Here is a 24,658-nt window from a genome sequence, read left to right as displayed (position 1 = left end):
TCCCCCCAGACCCCCTGCTCCTGCGGGGGCTCTCCATGGGCCGCAGCCTCCTCCAGGCCACATCCACCTGCTCCACCGGGGGCTCCTCCACCCATGGGGGGGCTGCAGCGTGGAGATCTGCTCCATGGGGGACCCATGGGCTGCAGGGGGACAGCCTGCTCCACCAGGGGCCTTTCCACAGGCCGCAGGGTCATTCCTGGAGCACCTCCTGCCCTCCTTCTGCACTAACCTTGGGGTCTGCAGGGCTGCTTCTCACTCCTCTCTCCCAGCTGCTCTTGTGAAGCAGTTTTTTCCCTTTCTTAAATCCCAGAGGCCCAACAAGTGTAGCTCACTGGCTCAGCTCTGGCCAGCAGTGGGTCCACTTTGGATCTGGCTGGAGCTGGCTCTGACCTGACATGCGGCAGCTACTGGGCTCTGCTCACAGAGCAGAGCTGCGTAAACCAATACAAGATGCATGCATTGAAGAAAATGGTTTTTAACTGCATGAAACTGGGATTAGAGCAGTGCAGGAATATCAAAAATAAGAGAATAGCAGAGTCGACTTTTACAATAAATCTTGTAGGTGCTAACTGGGAAATAAAAGACTTAACGTCCTGCTGACCTGCATATACGGAAATCATTCAGGTTAATTAGGCAGACTTCAAACACATTTAATACCTCAGGATTTGAATCATATTTTATCTTCCCATGTCTATGAATGACTTTCTGTGAGTGATTTATTGAATTTTAAGCCTGTTGTGTATCTTTCTGTAAAAGATTAAAGATTGTGTTGAAACTATGATTTTAGAATTAGATTTACTTTAATTGTGACATAATTTGGAACAGCATTCACCAAAGTATGTAAAACTATTGTATGATTTTTTTTATTATTATTTTTTCTGCAAAATTGAGGCTGTGGAACTGCTAATTCTCTTCTGTAACTTTATCTCAACTCTAATAATGGGTGAGACTTTTCCTTCTTTTTCATCTAGCTAATTTTTAGGAGTTAATGGAGTTAAGGAGAATAGAATTCTAGAAAAACAGCGAAGAAAAAAAGGAAGAGCCATAGCTTGTCTACAGAAGTTTATCAGATATGCAATGGACTCATGGGAAGGATTACTAGCTCTAGCTCAATTTCTAAATATGTTCTGTACCAAATGAGACTTGTAAATGATCTGCTATCTCCTAGTCTTTTCTGAAAAGAAAACGATATGCCTATTGTTATTAATTACCAGTACAATATGTCTCTTTGCCATTACCCATTCTTTTTCTGGGCAGGCCAAATGCACATGTAGGCATAGATAACACACAGGATGAACAAAATGAATGTGGAGTTTGATCATGGTTATTTCTTTTTCTTTCTCCTTTTTTTTTTTTTTTTTTTTTTCTGTTTGCAAAGACAGTAAGCATGAAGGCATCTGTGCCTGTCTAAATTCAGCCAAAGCCATCTGCCAACAAGTTGCAGCTAAAGGGTAAAAAATCTAATCATGACTCAGAGGAGTTAGAAGGGAATATGGGAGCGAAGGCCCAGGCAATAAGCTGTAGAGATGTGTAACAGTCAGATGAAAAGAGATGGGAAGCAGTTAAATGAATGGGGGCCATCTATTCTTACCACACTTACACTACACGAACTGATAATTAAATGAACAGTTACAGTGTAATGTACCGCAACATAGAGTGAGGTTTCTCAAATTCACACGCATGCTCTGGTCTTCCTCCCATCTCCATCTTGCTCCTCCTCAGTGCCAAACCATCATCATTAAGAAACTGTCTGCCCTGTAAGTTTGTAGTTTTGTACAATGACAGTTACCTGAAATCAATGTTGTCTCTGAGTTATGGTAGCATCAAAAACTGATTGCCTTAATGGAATTATTTATCATTGTAATTATTTATTATTTATCACATCAGATCTTAAGTTATTCCTTGCTATTGATCATATTATCTTGTGAAATTTATTTTTTATTTATGTGGCCCAAATTAGCAGCACGTGAGTGAAGAAACTCAGATAATTACTAGCATAATTTCTTCCTTAGCAGAGAACATTTTGGGAGAGGAGGACAGCATCACAGGATATACGAGCATAATGAATAAGAATCACTTGACTTTTAAAAGAGGTTCATTGTCTAAGTTATCTCAAGGTAACCTCTATTCATTTCCTAATTGCCTGTAATAAAACAGTCCTTTCTCTTATAAACTTTCTTGTTTAATCTGCAGTTATAAATGGGAATGCCATTAAACACAAGCACAGTTATCAAGAAGATGCAGAAAACCCAACAAGAACTGAGCTTGAGCTATGTTGTAGAGTACGGCACTTTTAAACACTTCAGAATTATTGCTGCTATGTGTTTATGTCAGTTCAATGCAACACGCTGAGCACTGAATTAGGTTTCAAGAAATCACGATTCCTGTTTTGGCAAAGAAAGTCCCAAAACACAGGGAAAATCTGTGCCTGAAAAGCCTTGTTGCCACCTGGTCTCAGATTTTTCCCTTGAGACATATTTTTCCCTGTCTCCTTTCCATGTCTTGGCAAGTTCCCTGTTCTCAGAGTTATCACAGATATTCTGGAGAGAGGGGAGGTGGCACAATGCAGACAGTTCAGCCCCAATGCAGGACTTGTACAATCTGCTTTAATCTGTTAAAAATCCTTTATATATATTTTCTCTCTTGTGTTTTTAGAAGTGTTCTAATCTCCCTAGAAAACCATCTTAGCTTCTTGTGCCTCTGCTTCCCTATCTCCTCCCTGTATTGCCAGCTCAGAGTGCAAACTACACAGAGGTACCTGACACCATCTGTTGAGTACCTAGCACAATGGGAAGTGAAGGGCTTCAACAACATAATAATGGAAATAGTGTTTGAAGATAAACTTTTCTGTATGGGAAATTATTTGGTGTGTATCTAAAAAATGGTTCAACAAGCAGTTGACTTTCTTACTGAGAGCAAGACCTCCCAGATGGTGCCTTTTAGCCCTTGCACTGGTCTAGTTGTAAGAAAGCTATCCTTTTGCCATCAACTTGACATATCAAAAATGAGTAACACTTAAGGGTACTGTATAGGAACAGATCTCAGTAATTCCATTCCAGAAGGAGGTTATGTACAGCTAAAAAATGCAAATATGAACTCAGATTTGAAATCAAATAAGAAATTGAATACAGAGAAGCATCTTATCAAAAGTTTAACACGAGACATTTGTGAAGAAGGCTTCAGACAGTTGTGCTTCTGAGCACAATAGGTTGCCCAGAGAGACTGTGGTGTCTCCCTCCTTGAAGATCTTCAAAAGCCATCAGGACATAGTTCTGCACAACCTTATCTGGGTGGTCCTGCTTGAGCAGGGAGGTTGGACCAGATGACCTCCTGAGGTCTCTTCCAATCTCAACCATCATGTGATTCTGTGATTCTGTGAATATTATTACATTCACAGAATTTATATAGTTTATATATATAATAGAATTTTATTCTATGTTCTCTTCAACCACACATCAATTTCAACTTAGAATTTCTTCACAGAAGCTACGGTTTCTCAGCAATGACACTCTAATACAGAGGTTCAGAGACAGAATTGTCTAGACTCACCAATGTGTTTCAAGAAATTCTTGCTTCTAGAGAAGGATGATTTTATGCTGATGAAATATCTGCAGGATTTATTTTCTTTTTTGTTCCATTTCTATTGTCTCACTCTGCATGGAGGTAGGTAGCAATGCAGTTTGTATGTTTCAAAAGTCATTTCACATTCACATTCCTCTTCAGAAACAGCAGATCACTAATTTCAAGCCAATGAAAAGATCTTCATTGACGTTTAAAGGATTCTAAACAGGATAGCCCTCTGTAAATATATTGCTATTCCTTTTTTACTTTCTGATCACAAACACAAACAGGCAAAGCAGATGCTGATTTAGTGTAATTTGAAAATCTCAGAACAAATTTTTTCACAGGCAAACCCACCAAACAAGTACAAAAAGCACAATGTAATATATTAATCCAATGCAATAAGCTATTGAACCATATAAATTGGTAATTCATCTCCTTAACTAAATGAATAAGGCATGTCAGTCATCTGGTCCATTTTCCTTCAACTGTACAAATATCTGTTCAAATATTGTATGCACCTTGAATCAAACATTTGTTCTCTTTCTCAAGGATTTCACCCTTTCTGAATAAATTAAATGTCCATGAACCAACCTGTATTAAGTTGTTCTATTTTTTTTTTATGTCAGAGCCTGATTATTTTCATTTTTATAAACATATGAATGCATATTTTTGATACAATAATTAATATTGCTATTTACTAAATATTCCCTACATTTTCAAAGTAAAACAGCATGAATACAGCCTGTGTTGTGTGTTAATAGTGAAGATTGTAGTAGCAAGTACTATATTAACTTAATTAAGTGATGCCCTGAATTTTCAGCCAAAGTAAGCTGCAAAGGAATATTTATCCAGACAGGTGGAAGCTGAAGAAAATTTTAAGCATAAGATACCAAAAATGAATACATAAATAAAAAGCACTACAGAGACATTCTGATTTTTATTATATTCAGAACCTTATTTTTAAATAGCTTACATTCAGTGAAGGGATAACTTTCCAGCTGGCTGATCAGGAAAAGGACTACGCTTCTCAAGTAACAAAGACTTCAAAACATGCTGTAAGTACAAATTTGTATTTAAAAATTATTGACTTAAGCATGCACTGAAGAGCTTTGATGTATTCATACCCGAATTAGCAACACAAACTGTACTTTTAGAATGAGCAGTTCAATCTGAGTAGGTCTTGAAGACCTTGGGCATCCTTGTGTTGTACGTGGTTTGAATGCCACTGCCACAAACTTGTCAGTCTTCCAACAGCAAAGCAATCTTTATTGATTTGTTGGACTTTTTCACAATTTCTACAACTAAACATCTCCCTTTCCAGATTTAAATTGCCAACAGATTGCTTTCTGATCTAGTTTTCCACCCTGAAACTGACTCTTAGAGCACTGTGAACACTTTGGGATTTCATTTTCCATACCAATGCTTTTCACAAAGCACTAAGTAGCCACTTATAAGGACAAGAGAACAACAGCAGTAGTAGCTAACTGGCTTTTGCCAGTATCCTAGACTTCCACACAGCTTCTCTTTGCAAATATGACTTTCTATAGATTTTTTTATCTCCAGTCCTGTGAACACTCAGATTTTTAGTTCTATCTCCATGATGTTTTTCCTGGAAACTTTGCATGTTTCTCCCATGTCAAATGCAATCTGCTTGCTTTTACTTCCAAAATCAATCAGGGTGCATAGTTGTATTACCTATCATCCTGCCCAGTATCTCTCATCCATTAGCAAGAACTTTCCTGCATCTGATGAGCTACAACCTTGATCACTAATAAGGGCTTGCCATTTTCCCAAAAGGCTGTGTTGTGGCTTCACCTAAGCGCCTGCACTTCTAAGAACTCCTCCTAACACCTTAAAATCTCCTCATTGCTCTCAGAAAACCTGTCTTTCAGAAATCCCAGAGAAGACAAAGATTTATTTGCTGGAATAATGGCCTCCTTGCTGACTAATCCTCACTCATCAGATCCTCTGATAGTTCTATCCACCTGTCTTTATCCATCACTCCAAAAAGACAACTCCAATCTCTCCATGCTGGTTCTGTACCACCAAGCAAGCAGCAGAATAAAAGGAAAAGCACAACTAACATTTTCTCTTTGCATGACAGCATTTCAAAAGATCAACTAACCTCCACACTTGTTTGGAAAGAAAGAACAGAGACAGCACAATCCAGAAGTTTCAGAGCCATGAACCATGAGACGAGGGAGATGTTTCCTTGTACCCCACAAGAAAACCGTCCTCCCACAAGAAGATTGTTTGCTCTGTCCTGGAGTGAAACAATAATTAAGGTGCATTTCTGATGTCTGTACTGCATAGTGGCTAACTTGAACAGCTCTTAACCCAAAGAATTGGCTGAGGTTAATTGGAGCTGGCATTCATTTTCAGCAAACAGGAAATTTGAATACACATGAAATTAAAGTGAAACTTTGAGAAAAGTAACACCACAAGAAAATGGCAATTAAATTCAGAAAATAATTATGGGCAATTCATAGAATCATAGAATGGCTCGGGTTGGAAGGGACCTCATTTACTTCCACCCCCCTTGCCACGGATGGGGAATTTAAAAAGATGGGCAATGTAAAAATCACAGATTTTTTTTATATGTTGCCTTATTTTAAATTAACAATTTCATGTAAGCCTTTTTGATATATTTCCTACAATTTTCATTTTGATTTTAAAGTAGCTTAACTTTTGGTGGAAAAAAAAAAAAAAAGTCATGAAGAATATTTAAGTAAATTAAAACAGTTTATGTGTTTCATGTAGTTTCAAAGTGAAACACTGTTATTTGGGTGGACTGGAGAACTTTGTTGAAATCCCCCATAGTTTCAGCAGTAACCTAATTGATTTCTCAGTAACCTAATCAATTTCCCAATTAACTAAACTAGAAACTCCATTCCACACCCAGATTTATGGTTAGTCCAAATCTGAGGTATTTAACTCTTCCTACACAGTCTAGTGAACCTTTGCAACTAATGGTTTACCACAGATGTGCCCTTCTCCGTCTGTGCTTATCACCACTGTAATTTAGAATAGATTTTATGAGCTCAGTTCAACTTTGGGGAAAGTTTAGCAGTATACTTTAATCACTGGGTTTGGGATAAGGGGATGGATTTTAACAAGGCATAAGATTTATGCAGGGATAAATATAGACTCTCAGGAAGAAAATATGGAAGTATGAGAGGCTATTAAACTTGTGATGAAAGATCTAGGAGCAAGAGACATAGTAAGTGATTCATCCTACAGCTGAGGAGCATATTTTTTTGTCTGGCACTGATTATCTCTGTATCTCTAGGGATGCAGAGCTTGTACCAAAAAAAAAAAAAAAGTGAAGACTTTTTCACTTCAAAAAGGTATTCTTCCATAATACTTGAAAACCATCTACAAAATATTTGCATATATTTTAATTCTTGGAGACAATTTTAATGCCTTAGAGCTCATAAACATTCTAGAAAGCAAATCAGGAAATAGAAATTCATGTTAAAGAACTGCCTGTCAAAAGAATGCCAGGAAAATAAAGTAAATTGGAATACAAGTATTTTATTTTATTTTATTTTATTTTATTTTATTTTATTTTATTTTATTTTATTTTATTTTATTTTATTTTATTTTATTTTATTTTATTTCATTTCATTTCATTTCATTTCATTTCATTTCATTTTTTATTTTTGTTTTATTAGGCTAAAGGGAGCAGAAAGATCAAATAAAAACATGGAGTAAAGAAAAGTGGAGTCTTTTTTTTTTTTAAGCAAAATATCAAATAAGGATATGTCACTATATTAAATATATTATAACCCCAAGTTGTGAATCTATGATTGATGTAACTACTAGCAAAACAATTAGAAGAACTTTTGGAAATTTTTGCAACCAACAAAGTTTGAAAAGAAGGCTGATAATCTCTGTATGTAAAATCTTCCAAGTGTGTAACATCAAGTCCTAGCCATCCAGCAGGCAGAATTGCAGTATTTAGAAAGAAGCCTCGGTTTTATCTCAGATAGCCCTTTAAGGCTTATTTAAGTTACACTGAGAGCTGTTCCTTCTTGAAGCAACAGAAGAAAGAAAAGTAAGGGATAAATTCACTCTCCTTTCCTCTGTTTCTGTAAGGATTTGTTCTTTGCTTTTTATTTCTTAGAAAACGATATACGTTCTTAAGAACAGAAAGATTTTCACATCAAGAAAAGAGCAATAACCCTAGGAGAAGAATTGACATTGCATTTTCTAAAGCATGTTGCTGTAATATTTCACTAGTGAGTTGGGGAAGAACAGAAGTTAACCAAGAAATCAATGATGACGGAAAACTAGGATTCTGAGCATCTCAAATTTTAGAAGATTAGAAAAGCAGTGATCTTCTGAGTTACACAATGAGGTCCTATCCATCAATATTAAACTTGTATATCCTACCTGTGCTCTCAAATCAACAAAGATTGGCACAGAAAGAGATATGGTCTTCTGGAAAACAAAAACCATGCGGGAAGCTAAGTCAGAGAAAAGATGTTCCATTAATTTTCAGATTGATTATTTAATCAAATATTTAATCAAACCTTGAAAGCTGGTCCCCTTCCATGTCCATATTAGTGACTTTCCAGAAAATATATGAAGAGTAATTTGTACAACTAACTGAAAATCGTATCCAGTTATATATATTTAAAAAATAAAATAAATAAATAAATAAACTAAAACTTGTATGGGTAGAAATATATTTGAACAGGATTAAACTTTTATTCTTTTACTGAGTTACAGAGACTACACCTGGAAACCATCTATTAGTCTGCAATATTATTCATTCAAGGGATGACTTCTGCTGTTTCTAGCTGTGAGTTCCTTCATCTGGACTTAAAATATTTAGGGGAGGAAATGTGCTTTCCTGCTTTGAAGGTGCATGTGAACCTAATACAGTTCAAGCTGGATGTTGAAATCGTAAATATCTCCAGGTACCTACTGCAAGTGACTTGTCAAAAGATGTTGTAAATCATTAGAAGAAAGTCCTTAACAATTTTTGACGTTTCCTAATTAAACTGAATTGCCTGAACTATATATATATATTAAAAAAACAAAACAAAACAAAAAAAACTTAAACTTCAAAACTTCCGCAATTAAGATAAAATTTTCCAGGTGGCAGGAAGTTGCTGGAAACACTAACTCAATAAGTCTTAGGAAGTCTAGCAGCAAATTGAGAGAAAACAAGATATTGGCAGATCTAATCTCCCTGATTGTGCTAACTTTTATGGGTTTTATGTGTGCTATCACCCATGATTTCTTTTAGATGGAATGCAACAGCAAACCTTTAAAGTCCCCATTGGGAAATGTAAAGCAATTTTAAAATAAGAAAACAGAATTTAATATCAGCTTTTGATGCTTACTGCTTAGGGTCTTTGAAAATTATAAGCACATTAAATTGTTAGTCTAGTGTTATTAAACTAATATTTCATTTTTAGTTTAGAGTCCATGCTTTAGAGAAGCTTTATGAACTCTCAACAGACTTTCAAATGCTGGTTACTTAGCAAAGTAGATCATATTGCCTCATTATTGCAAAAAATGGACAATTTTTAGTAAAGTATTTCTGACAGCAGTTTTCTGTGTATTATTAGCAAACTGAAACTGAACAAGATACTGGTTTTTATGTCTTCTTTGAAACATTTCTTCATTGCTGCCACTGATGGGCTTTGAGTTGCACAGCTAATTAGTTGTACTACAGCATTTTGCTGTACGAGTTACTTCACCTTCTCTCCTTGTTTGTCATCCACCTGTTACAGCTTGTGTTTTCAAACTGTGAATGCTCTGGGACACAGGCTGGCACACACCGTATGTTTGTGCAGCATCTACTACAATTATGCCCCAACCTGGCTGAGGATTACCTGTGCCAATATTCATTTGAATAATTATAAACCCTAAGCCTGTGAGAGTTCTTTGAAAAACAAAAATGCGCTGGAGCAAAAGATGTAAATATTTTCCTCTGCTTCATTGATGGAATCTATTTAGTCAAATGTTGCATAAATTAGCATAGGCAGCACAGTTTATAAGACAGATGCCTTTGCAAGGAATCAGAGCATCGGTTTAGCACATGAAATTTCTTGGGGCAAATTCCAAAGATTTAAAAATTTCTTCAAGTACAATTAAAAAAATATATTTTTTTTTGACATACAGAAAACATATTTAATTATCTCAGATGATTATACATAATACCTATTAAATGCATGTTATGTTATTTAGAATAAAATGCCTTTACATGGAAAAATTTGTTATCACACTTCAACTAAATAAAGAAGATATGAACAGAGAGTTCATTATTTTTCTAGTAAAAAATTATTAGAGACAATGCTGTTGTGAAATGTTTTGACATTTGCATACTTTATTTCTAACCAAGTAGTGTCAAAATCTGAAGGCATAGACAGAAACAAGATACATATCTCCTGATTTAATGACTCAATGAAAATAATTTAGATAGTCCAAAAAGGAGGCAGATCATAGCAAATGTTTGAATCTCAAGATCTGCATCTGAGTATTAACTTTTTACCTTCTGCTTTAGAAGAAAAGTCTTGCTGTTAATCTGAAGAGGATGTCACTAAAATGACAAAAAAAAGCTTGTGTAAATCTCTGCTACATTTCCCCTCCCTTTGATGCTAGTGTGTGTTTATTGGGTTTTGACTCCCAACCATACACACATGTATTTCACACTTTTGTTTTGTTTTGTTTTGTTAAGCCATAGCTACAAACCTGCAGGTTTTGTTGGATTAGTTTTCTTATTCATTCATTTTCTCTTAGATGGCAAGTGGAAGAGTGAGGAGTTTCTTAAGCATTGTTGTAACTTGCACAAGCTTTGGTTATAGACCAGCTGAAAACTAACTAGCAGAAGTTTTCAACCTCATGTTTTCTAATCACTCTTCATATTTTTGTCCCACCTCATCAACGTTCATGCAGCATAAGGAATTAGTATGTGTGTGCAGCGATCATGGGTTGCAAGGCTTGCCATGAAAGGAAATTAGTGAGGCTTACTGACAGCTTGTGCAAGCGATATAAACACAAAAATAACCCTTGTTAGTCAGAACTGTGCATGAAGACATAAATATAAAAGGCAAGGGAATTCATATCTAATTTACCCACAGGTTTTCTAAGTCACCTCTCCTGTACAGACAAGAAAGACTAGATCCTTAGGCCAGCAGCTATCCCTGCAGACTCCCTCTATCTCTGGAGGTAAAGAGAGCTTGGACTCTACTCCAATCTTGCTGCTCTGTATTTATATTCATGCTAGATGTCACCTAGCATATTATATTATGCCTCCCTAGGCCATTTGTCTAAATTCATGCCTCCCTTCTTGACAGATACCTTTATGGAGGTTAGAGCACACCAGAACAGTGTTGCCCATTTCCTCCTATTTCTGCTCAGAAGAATAAAACAGACTACCAGTGTTCCTATAAGATGAGCTCTAACAAGCAAATAGACACACATTGTCCCATAATAACTCCATTTTCTTCATTTGTCTTACATGGAAGATGTTCAAAGTGGATACCACCTTTTGTACATGCAATGCTGTTCAAAGATGCCTTAAGTCATAACTGACTTCAGTGAAATGGCATGCCATCTACCAATGGGTTTGTCTTGTATTTTGGTATTGATCTTAAAAAAAAAAAAAAAAAAAAAAAAAAAAAAAAAAGTAGAATTAATAGCAGTGAAGAAAAGAGAAAGCAGATTCATCTGTGTCTGGAGCTGCTACTTGAATGGCTCTCAGAAGTGTCACCTTGTACCATTACTGTTCAAAGATGGAAATTGCATTCATGTCATGGTGATGACTAAAAAAGCATTAGACTTCTACCTTAAACCTTGCCACTAGTGATTTCAAAACAAGAAGGATAAATTAAAAATAAAATAAAATAAATAAAAATAAATATAAATAAATACAAATACAAATAAAAATGCATAGATATAGATAGATTAGATATAGATATAGATATAGATATAGATATAGATATAGATATAGATATAGATATAGATATAGATATAGATATAGATAGATATAGATATAGATATAGATATAGATATAGATATAGATACATATAGATATAGATATAGATATAGATATAGATATAGATATAGATATAGATATAGATATAGATACATATAGATATAGATATAGATATAGATACATATAGATATAGATATAGATATAGATATAGATATATAGATAGATATAAATAACAGCCTTGAAAAGAAAAATGATAAAAAACTTGCTATAGCAGAAAGTCTAGAAATGTGACTGCTGGAGAAATTCTAAATAGTCTTTCACACTAGATCACTTTCACACAATATGCCAGTGAAAAGACAGTTAGACATAAAATCTGAGATATTAATCTGAAGTGAATCTATAACAAAACAGAGAAACTACTGGAAGATCCAGGATTAACCCTTAAGAAAGGAGTTACAATTTACAGCATAATGAAAGTTACTCAATGAAGAATGAAGTTTGAAGAATATAAACCAGTCCTCTGAGGTGGACCTTTGACACAACCAGTCCTCTGAGGTGGACCTTTGACACAGACTATGAAAACAAAATGCCATCAGAGGGAAAAAAAAAAAAAAAAAAGGCCCATTCAAGGAAGTTGGAATAAGTTGGAATCCTCCAGCAACAGATGGAGCTGAACACAATGTGGCAAACATCATGAGCCAAGAAGATACCAAGTGTTTGGAAAGCACTTCATATTGGATTACACTTACCAGAGTTTACAAGCTCTGGCACAACACTTAAAGCATGGACAGAAAGGATCACTGGATCAATGGACAGTTTTGTGGCCAAAGGCTAAGATTTATAAATCTAGAAAACAAATGGGGCATAAATACTGAGTCCAAGAACAAAATGGAAATGTTGCAGTGGAGGAAATGCATTAAGGGTATAAGTTTGGAGCATAGAGAGTGTAAACAAATAGTAAATGCAAAGAAAACACTGTATATATGGGACCATATCCAACATCTAGTTATAAAATAGACCCTTTGTCTCCTCCTTTGTGAACACTCAGTAGAAGTCTGGGAAATAAAATAAATGAAAAAGTAAGAGAATGTCTTGCAGAAGACAGGTCTATGGTTAGTTGAAGACCGAGGAGATGTGAAAAAGTTATGAAGATCTTTAGCCTATGGCTGGATTTGGAAAAGGAGACAGCTAATCTCTTTGGGAGCTATAGAGCAAGCAACAGAATGGACAGCTTTGCTATATATATGTGAGTTCACGTATGTATAGAACTAAAATAAAGCACTAAATAAATCTGTGAAAAGGAAACATTTTTATTACCTGCCTGGGGAGAAATCGTAGGAAGAATGGCACAAAGCCCAGCTAATAAGATCTGCACTGAGCCAACGTGATTGCCTCTGCATTGTTTCCCCTGGAAGCAGGAGCATGGTGGAGTGAAGAGACACCAGGCTGGATCCAAACCCAGTCATCTGGACCCCAAGCGTGGCAGCAAGGAAATTCTGAGGAAGAAACATTGCATTGCAGCTAAAGCAATTAGAGCTCCTTCAGTGTTGTCTGGGTTTCTTTTAAACAGGGTCTCCCAGCCAGTTTCCAGGAAGGGACAGCTGTGTGGAAAACTATCCATTTGATTTAGAAAAGTGTTTAATGGTTATATTTTATATTTCACACACACACACAAAAAAAAAAAAGTTGGGGGGGGGGAAGAGGGGGAATTATTAGGCAGTCATCTTATACTTGCATAATAAACATGTACTTTTGGAACAAATGCTGTACAATAGATTTGCTCACAGTAACACCAGCAAATTCCCTAAACCATCTCCATTTGGTTTACTGGGCTTCCAGCCGTGTGGGTTGGTTAGCGTACAAGTTGTGCAGCAGATTTGTACATATCTCTGTCAAGAGAATCCGAAGTAGCCCTCTACTTAGAAAATCAATTTCAGACAATCAGATAGGTTTGAAACATTTTGCCACAAACAGATCATTTGTACAAGTTCACAAAGATGTTACCTCTGGCTTAAAAACAGTGTTTGCCTGCAGATTCTTGAAGTGCAGTAGAATAGTCTGGTGCAATACCGATGTATGCTGGTTTCTAAACATGAGTCAGCAGTAAATGCTGGCATTCTGGGTTTTATTAACAAAAATACGTACAACTGATGAAGAAAAGTGATTATATGCCTTTATCTTGTGTTCATTAGAAAAAATCTGGAATATTGCTTCCAGTTTTAGTTCACAGTGAACAGAGGCCACCAGGGTGACTCGGGCTGACAGCATTTACTCCATGAGTAGAGGCTGTGGGACCAGGGCTCTTTCCACCTGGAGACAATACAGCCTGCATGTATCTGCAGGGAAGTTAGCAAGAATATAAAACCTTCTTATGGAGGTTCATGGCAGATGGATGAAAAACAACAAACCCAAACTAAAAGAGGGGAGCTTCCAAATAAGTCCAAGGAAAGAAATTGTCCAAGAATGTCCACCAGGACAGTGAAATGTTTGGACAGTGTACCCAGAAATTCGTAAAGTTTTTGCCATGGGGGTCTTAAAGACTGAGCACAATAAAGCCCTGAGCATTCTGGTCTAAATATTGAATTCCTTTCTGACTGTTCTTTGAGCAAGATGTTTGAGTGGATGTCCTCTTGAAGTCCCTTCCAACCTAATAGATCTCATGGAAGGTCATCTTCCAAGTTCCCAGATATTCAGCGATAGTCAGAGGTGGGTTATATGAGCAGCCAAATATTTTCCATTTTCTTATGGAAGGTCTGAGTGCAGAATGGGTTTACGGGTGTTATGAATGTTAATGTGGAAAAATATATGAATTCTAATTACAAAATGCTAATGAGTGGATGAGATTAAAAGCAGGATATCTTGATTGATAGCAGGAAGACTTAAGATGGTGACTTCTAGAAAATCTCAAACACTTTTGACATTTTGTTTAGGAAACAGTGTTGATTGTAACAAGACTGGACCAGGGATGAAAATTTTGGCCTTAAGTTCACATAGTCTGTATTTTCATTTTAAAAAGGCTGTATCTGATTAGTCCATCATTCATTCTCCTGCATTCTCAAATGTTCAGTAATAAATGATGGAGAAAGCTGCAGGTCATATTAGTCTTTCTGAATGTCTATGTGTACATTAGCATTTGCAACTGCATAATTAAGCCCACAACATACATCTTTACATTCAGTACCATGCAAGTGTTCCAAGTTCAGCTACTCAAACTTATGATAGGCATCTAAGTCACATATAAATCAGAGGAACAAAGTTAAATGCCTAATTTCATTATATAATCCATGAAGAAAATTGGATACTTCCACAAAATGCAATCAGAACATCATTAGCTCATCTATATTAACACATAGATCCCATTAGCTACCGCATAGCTGACATTTCTCATAAACTATTTCAGAGGAAAGTTAAAGTTACTGCTCTAAATGGTAGAAAATATCCCAATTAGAACTGGCCAGGAAATTTCAAGTTAAATAGACTAGGCATGAGAGGTGGTTTTGTTTTTATTTTTGTTTTTATTTTGTTTTTGTTTTCTGGAAAAGTGCCATATATTTGATGAAAATCATTATTTATTTTTTTTCTCTCCTAAATCCAGCAGGAAGCCCTTTCAGTAAGAGGACTGGTACACTGTGAGCCTAATAAAGAGAAGAAGTTATGGTTATAGGCAACATGATTATGTAGACTGGTCTTCTGGTCTTGGAGGCCCAACCTTGGCTTTCAGGTTATATATCTATAGCTTTCATTTCACCCAGAAACCAGTACAGTCAATCTTCCACAGACTCTGGAAGTAGGTTTCATCTTTAGACATCTACAACATGTATTGATATATCAGAGCTGCTCTGTTAAGACTCCCTTTATTATCAGTGGGGAAGAAACAGGTACCAAGAAAAAATGATTCATCTGGCCTGTCTTAGAGATCTACTGAAGGACAAGATGACTCATCCTCCAGCAATTTGTATTACTCTACATTGACAAGAAAAGTTGAGACAAGTGGCCCAGATGCCAGTAAATCTGAACTAAGCAAACAATTCTAATGCATAAGGCTAGAATCAACAATACTTTTCTAAGAGGGACAAACAGCCTCATTCCTAAAGAAGAACCGGATTTGCAGTGTACCCACTACAGAGATTATTAAAACACAAACCTAAAAGCAATATCACAGTACTATCATCAGAACCATACATTTGAAAATCAAAATTCTCTATTTGTTGACGGTCTTACATTGGTAAAGCTACAAGAGATCAGAAAGACAATTTATTTTTCAGAATCTTTATACACCTGAACCACATTTTATTAGCTTTATATCCCTGAACCTTTATTTGGCCACCAACTAGTGCAGCCCTTTCTGCATAGTATCACTTTTTCATTAATGTGCAAAAGTATACCTTGAGGTAAGTAGACAAAACAAAGGAAAATTTTGGAGCTCCGCTTGAGAGGAGAGTAAATTTTATCCAAATTTCTAAAGGGTACCACCCTAAGAAGAAGAGGTCACATGTTTGTTTGTTTGTTTTTGTTTTGTTTTGTTTTGTTTTTGTTTGTTTTTGTTGTTGTTGTTTTTCCCAAACAAATAAACAAGTTTTGTCTCTGATGGCTCTGGAGGAAAGATGAAAAATTTGACTGGGAGAAAGTGCTTCACCACAACTGAAAGAAACATTTTTAGAAATCATACAATTCCCCTGTAAGGCTGCCAAGCTGTCTACCAACCCAAGTTTAGCAGTTCAGTTTGTCCTCTGTCCTCCTCCTATAGTGCTCAGTTCAGCTGCAAGATTAATTCCAGCTACACAGAGTGACCCTTGAGGCCACCACAGCCTCAGCTCCATGTAATGAGCTGATGAAGAAAGGGACGTGAAAGGAGTAAGAGGAGGCTGTGCAGGAAAATGTACACACTCGAAAAGAAAAGGGAAGCCAAAACAGTAGGGATGGGCAATTTGACAGAACAACAGTGTGGTCACTGAACCAGAACTTAACAGGGAGAGCTGGAGAGGAAAGGAGCTAATTGTCCTGTCTGTCTCCACTTAAAGAAAACAATAGCAATGCACATCCTTGGATGAGACAGATACAGTGTGACAACCACATGGAAAGGTCATCACCTTCTCCTGGGCTGAGAAAAGCAACCAGAGAACACAACCTTTCTCCAAGAGAGACCAAAGTTCCCAGCAGATACATATTGCCCTTATCCCTCCCCCCCAAAAAAGCAGTCTTTCTATCCTGCTAATCCATGTAGGGTTTATTTCTCAAAGGCTCAAAGACTTCCAGCTAGATGGCAACTTCTCACTGTGAGTAAAGTAGGGCCATAAGTGCTGAAATGAGTTGCTTCTGCTGGTAGCTTAACGGAGATTTTAGTTTAGCTGGGCAGTATGAACAGCAGCAGGATGGCCAGGCAGCAAGCCATGACAGGGAAGCAGCAAAGCCAGCACCAGCACTGGTCTCTTCCCTGTGGTAGTTCGTCAGCATATGTCAGATAAGATGGATCTTGCAAGAACTACTCTTGCTAGCATAGCTGTGTCTGCGCCTCTGGCAGCCCGGGGTATTTATGAAAGCAGCATTGAATTATTTGGTGACACATAACTATCTACTTTTGTATTTCAAAAAAAAAACAAATGTTGAACATTCAGAAAACTCCAGGATAATCTAGAAAAAGAACAGGAGTATTTTCAAGAATTTCTTCTGGATCTTCTTAATAAAGAGAAATTAAGCTTCTTTTCAAATACTGTAGTCACGGGAAAACCAGGAAGAACCACTCCTTTCTAGATGAACAACTAAGAGAAAAAAATCTGCCATTCCTGTTTCTCACAAATCAACGCATGGTTAGCAAAAAACAATGCAAGTGCCTCCAAAAGTAAGCACCCTTTTTGACCTGGGTGGCTAATGAACATATTGAGGCTGTAGACATGTACCCTCATCTGGATGCAGAAGAGCCAAAGATGTTGTCTGCCCCAGCTCATTTCCAGATGTCTGTCACCATCACTTTACTGGAGGTTACAAATAAGCCAAGCAAGCTTAAATGCCATAAGATCTCCTCTAGGCTGAGATTTTCTTTAGGCTGAAGTTCTGCAACTCATCTGGGTCCTCAAGTCATCACCTGAACAGACACACCAGTAGTGCTGGGGTTCTCAAACATCTGCTACCTCTGGTTAAGGACTGTCTCTGTATGGAGAATTGAGACAGTCCCTTCGCCCCTCATGCTACTGGATTAAAACAGCTCTTTGCTGACAACACTTCCCCCTAAAAACTCTGTCTCTAGGGTCTTCTCAGGTCATACTGCAATCTTTCTCTTGCTGCTTGCCTTGGCTGTCAACTTCTCTGGTGTTTCTGCCATCTCCACACAGCCCCCTCTCTGGCAGCTTGTCCCACAATACCCATCCTCCAGCAGAGCCCTTCTCCCACATAGTTCAGATCCCTGCAGCTGGCATGTGTTTTGAGTCATAGTTCTCGGTTGTCTGCTTTGTAAAGGAGCTTAACTCCTTTATGGCAGGGTAGCAAAGTGCATGGGTTCTTCAGAGAAATAGCAAATCAGCTGGTCCTTGTCTGCATTGAAACTAGGCACAGAGAATTACTATAAGGTAGAAATTTAAGTGGCTATCCAGTACAGGAGTTACACTGGGATGGATTTGGAGAAAGATATATGACACAACACCTGCAGGGTAGGGATGAAGGGATGACATCTAGAAGGACGTGGACAGGCTTGAGAGGCAAGCCCATGTGAACCTCATGAAGTTCAGCAAGGCCAAGTGGGTTGGGGTAGTACTAAACATGAATACAGGCTGGATGATGTGGGGATTGAGAACAGTCCTGAGGAAAGTATACCTGGGGGTATCAATGGACAATAAACTGAATATGAGTCAACAACTTGCCCTTGCAGCACAGAAAGCCAACTGTACCTTGGGCTGCATCAAAAGTAGGGTAACTAGCAGGTCAAAGAAGGTGATTTTACCACACTCTCATGAGACCCTACCTGAAGTATTTTCTTAAACTCTAGTGCCCACAGCATAAGAAAGACACAGATATGTTAGAATGAGTCCAGAGGAGGGCTACAAGTATGTTCAGGTGTCCAGAGCACCAATCCTATGAGGACAAGCTGAAGGTTTTTCAGCCAGGATAAGAGAAGGCTCTGGGGAGACCTTATAGTGGCCTTCCAATACCTAAAAAGGGCCTACAGAAAAGATGGAGAGGAATTCTTTATCAGAGATAGTAGTGATAGGACAAGGGGCAACAGTTTCAAACAAAAAGTTTTAAATAAAAACATGCTTTCTATATCATGGTTGGTATGGTTTAACTAAGAACGCCCATATAAAACTTATAATGAATTTATATATTTGTAAATGAGGTGGAAATAATCAATAAGTCTTCCTTTATTTTTATTTTTTTTGACATATTTGTATCTCCTGGTCTCACTTTATGTTTGATCTGAGAGGCTCCATGGTGCATCCAAAGGGCCCTCAGGCAGAAAGCACTCACCCCGTCATGACTGAATCTTCTGCAGTGAGATTTCTTGCCTACTTTCTCAAGTTCATGTAGAGACTAAGCTGTCATCTGAACTTTCAGGCTTTCTCACAGCTGAATGAATTTTCTCAGACTTCTGCAATGCAGTTATCATTAGACTTTGTCACTGTGTAATCCCTCTTTGCTGAATGTAGCCCTATAAAGCTGTTCACATCTAGTTCCCATTTGTTTTATAAACGCTATTTTCTTGAGAGATTTCCTTGTATTAACAGTTTATAACGTTTTCTTCCTGAGATATTTTTCATTCTGACCTGAAATCTTAATTCTCATCTCCCTGTTTTTTAATCTTTCAAGCTGCATCAACTGAACATTCTCTCTCACTTTCCTCAAGATTATTTTTTTTTAACTATTTGGCTTTGATCTTTTTGTGATTATTATACAAACAGGGCCAGGTAAACTTCAAATAATATGTGGTGGTCCAGTGATTTGAAAAAGAGCTAAATTAGAACTGTATTTTAAAATATTGCCTAACAGATTATTAAAATATTAAAATTATTAAAATATTAAAATATTGCCTAACAGATTGCCTAAAATTCAGTGAACCTCTATGAATTTTATTTCTATATTTTTTTACTTTTGGTTTTATTCCACTAATCAACTCATGAAAAATTTTACCAAGAACAAGTCAATAGCTAAACTTGTTACCAGTCAGGTGTAAAAATGTAAAATCAATGTAACTGCTTTCTTGCTATCCTTTCTTAGAAACACAGAGCGAATGAAAACAGTGGAGACATAACAAATTGAATAGAATGTACTGGAGAAGAGGAAGCCAGTACATGATTGTTTCTTTTGCTGCCCTAAAACCTTTCTTATTCCACCTTTTAGTCTCTGAAAGAGTAGCTTTTATTTCTAGGGTTGCCCCTAAACTAAACACAAAATGTGTAATCATGTGCAGCTGCAAGGCTGCAAGTGTTTCTTCTAGATTTTCTTCCTACTGGGAAGAATGAAGGTGCTCTTCAATTGAAAAGTGGAGTACTTGGGTAAAAGGACAGCTGAGCCTAGGCTAAGCTAACTGGGCATTGTTAGTTACTGCGCTCACCTTTAACAACTGATTTCTTGGAGGAAATCTGCAAAAATACAGTCATGCCTGATGAAGTCTGGAAACAGCATGCTCTATCTGTTATCATGTACATTTTCCCCTAGTAGTTACTTATGGGATGGAGGAACCTTCTGGTTGCCCCATACCCCTGATTATGTTGCTGGTATTAGTGTTTCTAGTGTTCCTCAGTCAGAAGAAGCAGCCTTGGTAGGGGTCAGACAAGTAGCCTTATAGAGTCCACTGGTCAAGTCTAACATTTGTTTCTTTCCTGCTATAAGTAAAAACCTCCTCTCACATTCTACCCACCCCCAGCTTGGAATAATATCACCATTCTATATTTCATATGAATATGCTCTCTTTTTGTAACACACCTTTTTTTCCTTCCAGTATTCACTATCCTTCAGTAAAAAATTTTCTGACATGGATCTGCTCTGGCAATAACCTGATGGCAAGAAATCCAGATAAGCACACAATCACTTTGTATCAACCTGACTTGCAACCTCTAAATCAGCCAGATATCCTTGCCTACTTTGTGAATCTGTTCTGGGTGCCTTAATCTTTTGAACCCTACCACAACACAAAAACATTAAACACATCAGCACTGACATGGCCTTGTATTTGCTTAGCTCATCCTCTAAAATGTTCACAGTGCCTGGCCTACAGATGAACATGACTAAATATCAGTCTAGGAAAGCAGGATGGCTCCATGCTTTGAAAAATCTCAGTCTGCTGTCTTACAGGAGCCAGTATACCTGATGCACATGAATCTTTTTCTAATTCTACTGGGCTTGAAGCTGCTTTTGATAAGAGTAAAACAGGCACAGCTTCTGAACACGGCTAAAGTTTCAGGAGCTTTTAAGTTATTTCCTCAAATCAGTACTAGAAATGTGCTGAACAGGGCAGACAAACAACACTGTACACTGAATGTCTTAACCACCATGCAACATATGTAAAGTATGCATGAAAAAAAGACATTTAATACAAGATCTATATGAGATTTTTTTGATCTTTGGCAGGTATTTTTCACACCAATATTTAAGTTCCTTGAGTTTCCATTACAGATCTTGACATGGAAATGCAAATTAGTATGATGTTTATATCAGGATCTTGGCAAGATTTAAAAAAAAAAGTATGTTTTTATTTTAATATATTATTTTATGCATTAAATTAGTATTAAAAGATTTTTTTTTTGCATTAAATGACATGATACTATGATATTTTTGGTTTGTTTCTTACTTTTTTCTTCATTTCAGACTCATTCAAAAAAAAAAGGGGGGGGGGAATTTCTTTCACTAGAGGGTTTTTCAAAACAGGTTAGACAAATGTCTGTTGGAAGCATGCAAGGTAGAACTGATTCAGTCTTTTCTGCAGAGAATTTCAACAGAAAAGTAGCTCCCACCATAGAATCACAGAATCACAGAATCACAGAATCACGGAATTTCTAGGTTGGAAGAGACCTCAAGATCATCAAGTTCAACCTCTGACCTAACACTAACAAGTCCTCCACTAAACCATATCCCTAAGCTCTACATCTAAACATCTTTTAAAGACCTCCAGGGATGGTGACTCAACCACTTCCCTGGGCAGCCTGTTCCAATGTATAACAACCCTTTCGGTAAAGAAGTTCTTCCTAACATCCAACCTAAAACTCCCCTAGTGCAACTTTAGCCCATTCCCCCTCGTCCTGTCACCAGCCACGTGGGAGAACAGACCAACCCCCACTTCGCTACAGCCTCCTTTAAGGTACCTGTAGAGAGCAATAAGGTTGCCCCAGAGCCTCCTCTTCTCCAGGCTGAACAAGCCCAGCTCCCTCAGCCGCTCCTCGTAAGACTTGTTCTGCAGACCCCTCACCAGCTTGGTCACCCTTCTCTGGACTCGCTCAAGCACCTCCATGTCCTTCTTGTAGCGAGGGGCCCAAAACTGAACACAGTACTCGAGGTGCGGCCTCACCAGAGCCGAAAAAGTGTTGTCCAAGCTTTACTGCTACAACATTCTCCATCTCCTCACCTCTCCCACAGTACCATCATTCCTTTCTTCTTCCTCTCTTGCTCTGGATTTTCTGCCACTAATTCTTTAGTTCCTATCCAGTTTTATAGAATCATTAAGATTGGAAAAGACATCCAAGATCATCTGGTCCAGCCATTCCCCTATCACCAATATTATCCACTAAACATGTCCCTAAGAACCACATCTGCCCTTCCCTTAAACACCTCCAGGGACAGTGACTCCATCACATAACCTGGGCAACACATTCCAATGCCTAACTACCCTTTCTGAGGAGAATTTTCTCCTAATTTCCAACCTAAACCTCCCCTGGTGCAGCTTGAAGCCATTCCTTCTGGTTCTATTGCTAGTTATCTGCGAGAAGAGGCTGACCCCCAAATCCTCACACCTTTCCTTCAGGTAGTTGTAGAGAGCAATAAGGTGCCCCATGAGACTCCTCTTCTCTAGACTAAACAATCCCAGTTCCCTCAGCCATTCCTCACACCCCCAGATCCTTTTCCTCTTCACAGCTTTCCAGAAAATCTGTCACAAGCCTATAGAATTGCATGGGGTTGTTGTGACCAAAGTGCAGGACCTGGCACTTAGCCATGTTGAACCTCATCCCGTTGGCCTCTGCCCATTGACCCATCCTGTCCAGGTCCCTCTGCAGAGCCTTCCTACTACCTGGCAGATCAACTTTTCCCCCCAGCTTGGTGTCATCTGCAAACTTATTGAGGGTGCACTCAATTACCTCATCTAAATCATTAATAAAGATATTAAAGAGGATGGGCCCCAACACCAACGCCGGGGGAACACCACTGGTGACCGGTCGCCAGCTGGATTTCAACTCCATTCATCACCACTCTCTGGGCCCGGCCATCCAGCCCGTTTTTACCCCAGCAAAGAGGGTGCCTGTCCAAGCCATGGGCTGACAGCTTCTCTAGGAGAATACTGTGGGAGACCATGTCAAAGGCCTTGCTGAAGTCTACGTAGGTTACTTCAACAGACTTTTCCTCATCCACCAGGTGGGTCACCTGGTCATAGAAGATGAGGTTGGTCAGACACGACTTGCCTTTCATGAACCCATGCTGACTGAGCCTGATGTCCCAGTGGTCTCACATACATTATGTGATTGCATTCAAAATGACCTGTTCCACCACTTTTCCTGGCACCGAGGTCAGGCTGACAGGCCAGTTCCCCATATCATCCTTGTGACCCTTCTTATGGATTGGTGCCACATTAGCAAGTCTCCAGTCATCAGAGACTTCTCTGGATGACCATGACTACTGATAGATCACAGAATCACAGAATCACAGAATTTCTAGGTTGGAAGAGACCTCAAGATCATCAAGTCCAACCTCTAACCTAACACTAACAGTCCCCACTAAACCATATCCCTAAGCTCTACATCTAAACATCTTTTAAAGACTTCCAGGGATGGTGACTCAACCACCTCCCTGGGCAGCCTGTTCCAGTGCCTAACAACCCTTTCAGTAAAGAAGTTCTTCCTAACATCTAACCTAAAACTCCCCTGGCGCAACTTAAGCCCATTCCCCCTCGTCCTGTCACCAGGCATGTGGGAGAACAGGCCAACCCCCACCTCACTACAGCCTCCTTTAAGGTATCTGTAGAGAGCGATAAGGTCGCCCCTGAGCCTCCTCTTCTCCAGGCTGAACAAGCCCAGCTCCTTCAGCCGCTCCTCATAGGACTTGCTCTCCAGGCCGCTCACCAGCTTCGTCGCCCTTCTTTGGACCCGCTCAAGCACCTCGATGTCCTTCTTGTAGCGAGGGGCCCAAAACTGAACACAGTACTCGAGGTGCGGCCTCACCAGAACCGAGTACAGGGGGACGATCACCTCCCTAGCCCTGCTGGTCACACTGTTTCTGATACAAGCCAGGATGATGGAAAGCAGCTCAGCAATCACATCTACCAACTCCCTCAGCACCCTTGGGTGTATCCAATCTGGCCTCATGGACCTGTGACACTCCAGGTGGAGCAGCAGGTCTCTAACTGTAAACTTTAACTGCAAACTGTAACTCTAACTCTAAACTTTTGAGGACTTAGGTTTGGCAGAATTGTAATTTCACTTTATAAATCCACAAAACTTCTCAAAATCCCAAGAAAACAAACCATGGTAACCACAATGACCAGTTTCACTGCTACTCTTGTCTTCCCAAAAAGCTCTACAGTCACATCTTCAAATCAGCACTGAAGCTTCCTTCATACTCTGATTTCATGCCTTCACTCAAGTTGGCTAGAATTGGGATTGTCTTTTAGCCACATGCATCCATGCAGGAGACTTCTAGTTCAAGGAGTAATAACAGTACAAACAGATACTAATGACAAAATAGTCATTTAGAACCAAATATTATATTGATTTTTAAGTTTTATATATCTGACTGGACTTAGGAAAATAAATCATATCCTCATCTTCATATAGAAAGTGATAAAAAAAACTTTATCGCCCTTTGTGAAGTCTCTTTCTATCACACTGCTTCTCTATCAGAGCAGTAGACTGCATATTCAGTATCCAAGATCAGAACTATTTATCACTGAGAAACTGAATATTTATTAAGATATATGTGACAAAATTATAATTTTCAGCAGGCACTTTT

This window comes from Anas acuta, chromosome 2, assembly GCF_963932015.1.
Source record: "Anas acuta chromosome 2, bAnaAcu1.1, whole genome shotgun sequence".
NCBI lineage: Eukaryota > Metazoa > Chordata > Aves > Anseriformes > Anatidae > Anas > Anas acuta.
Note: the sequence above shows the minus strand (reverse complement) of the source record.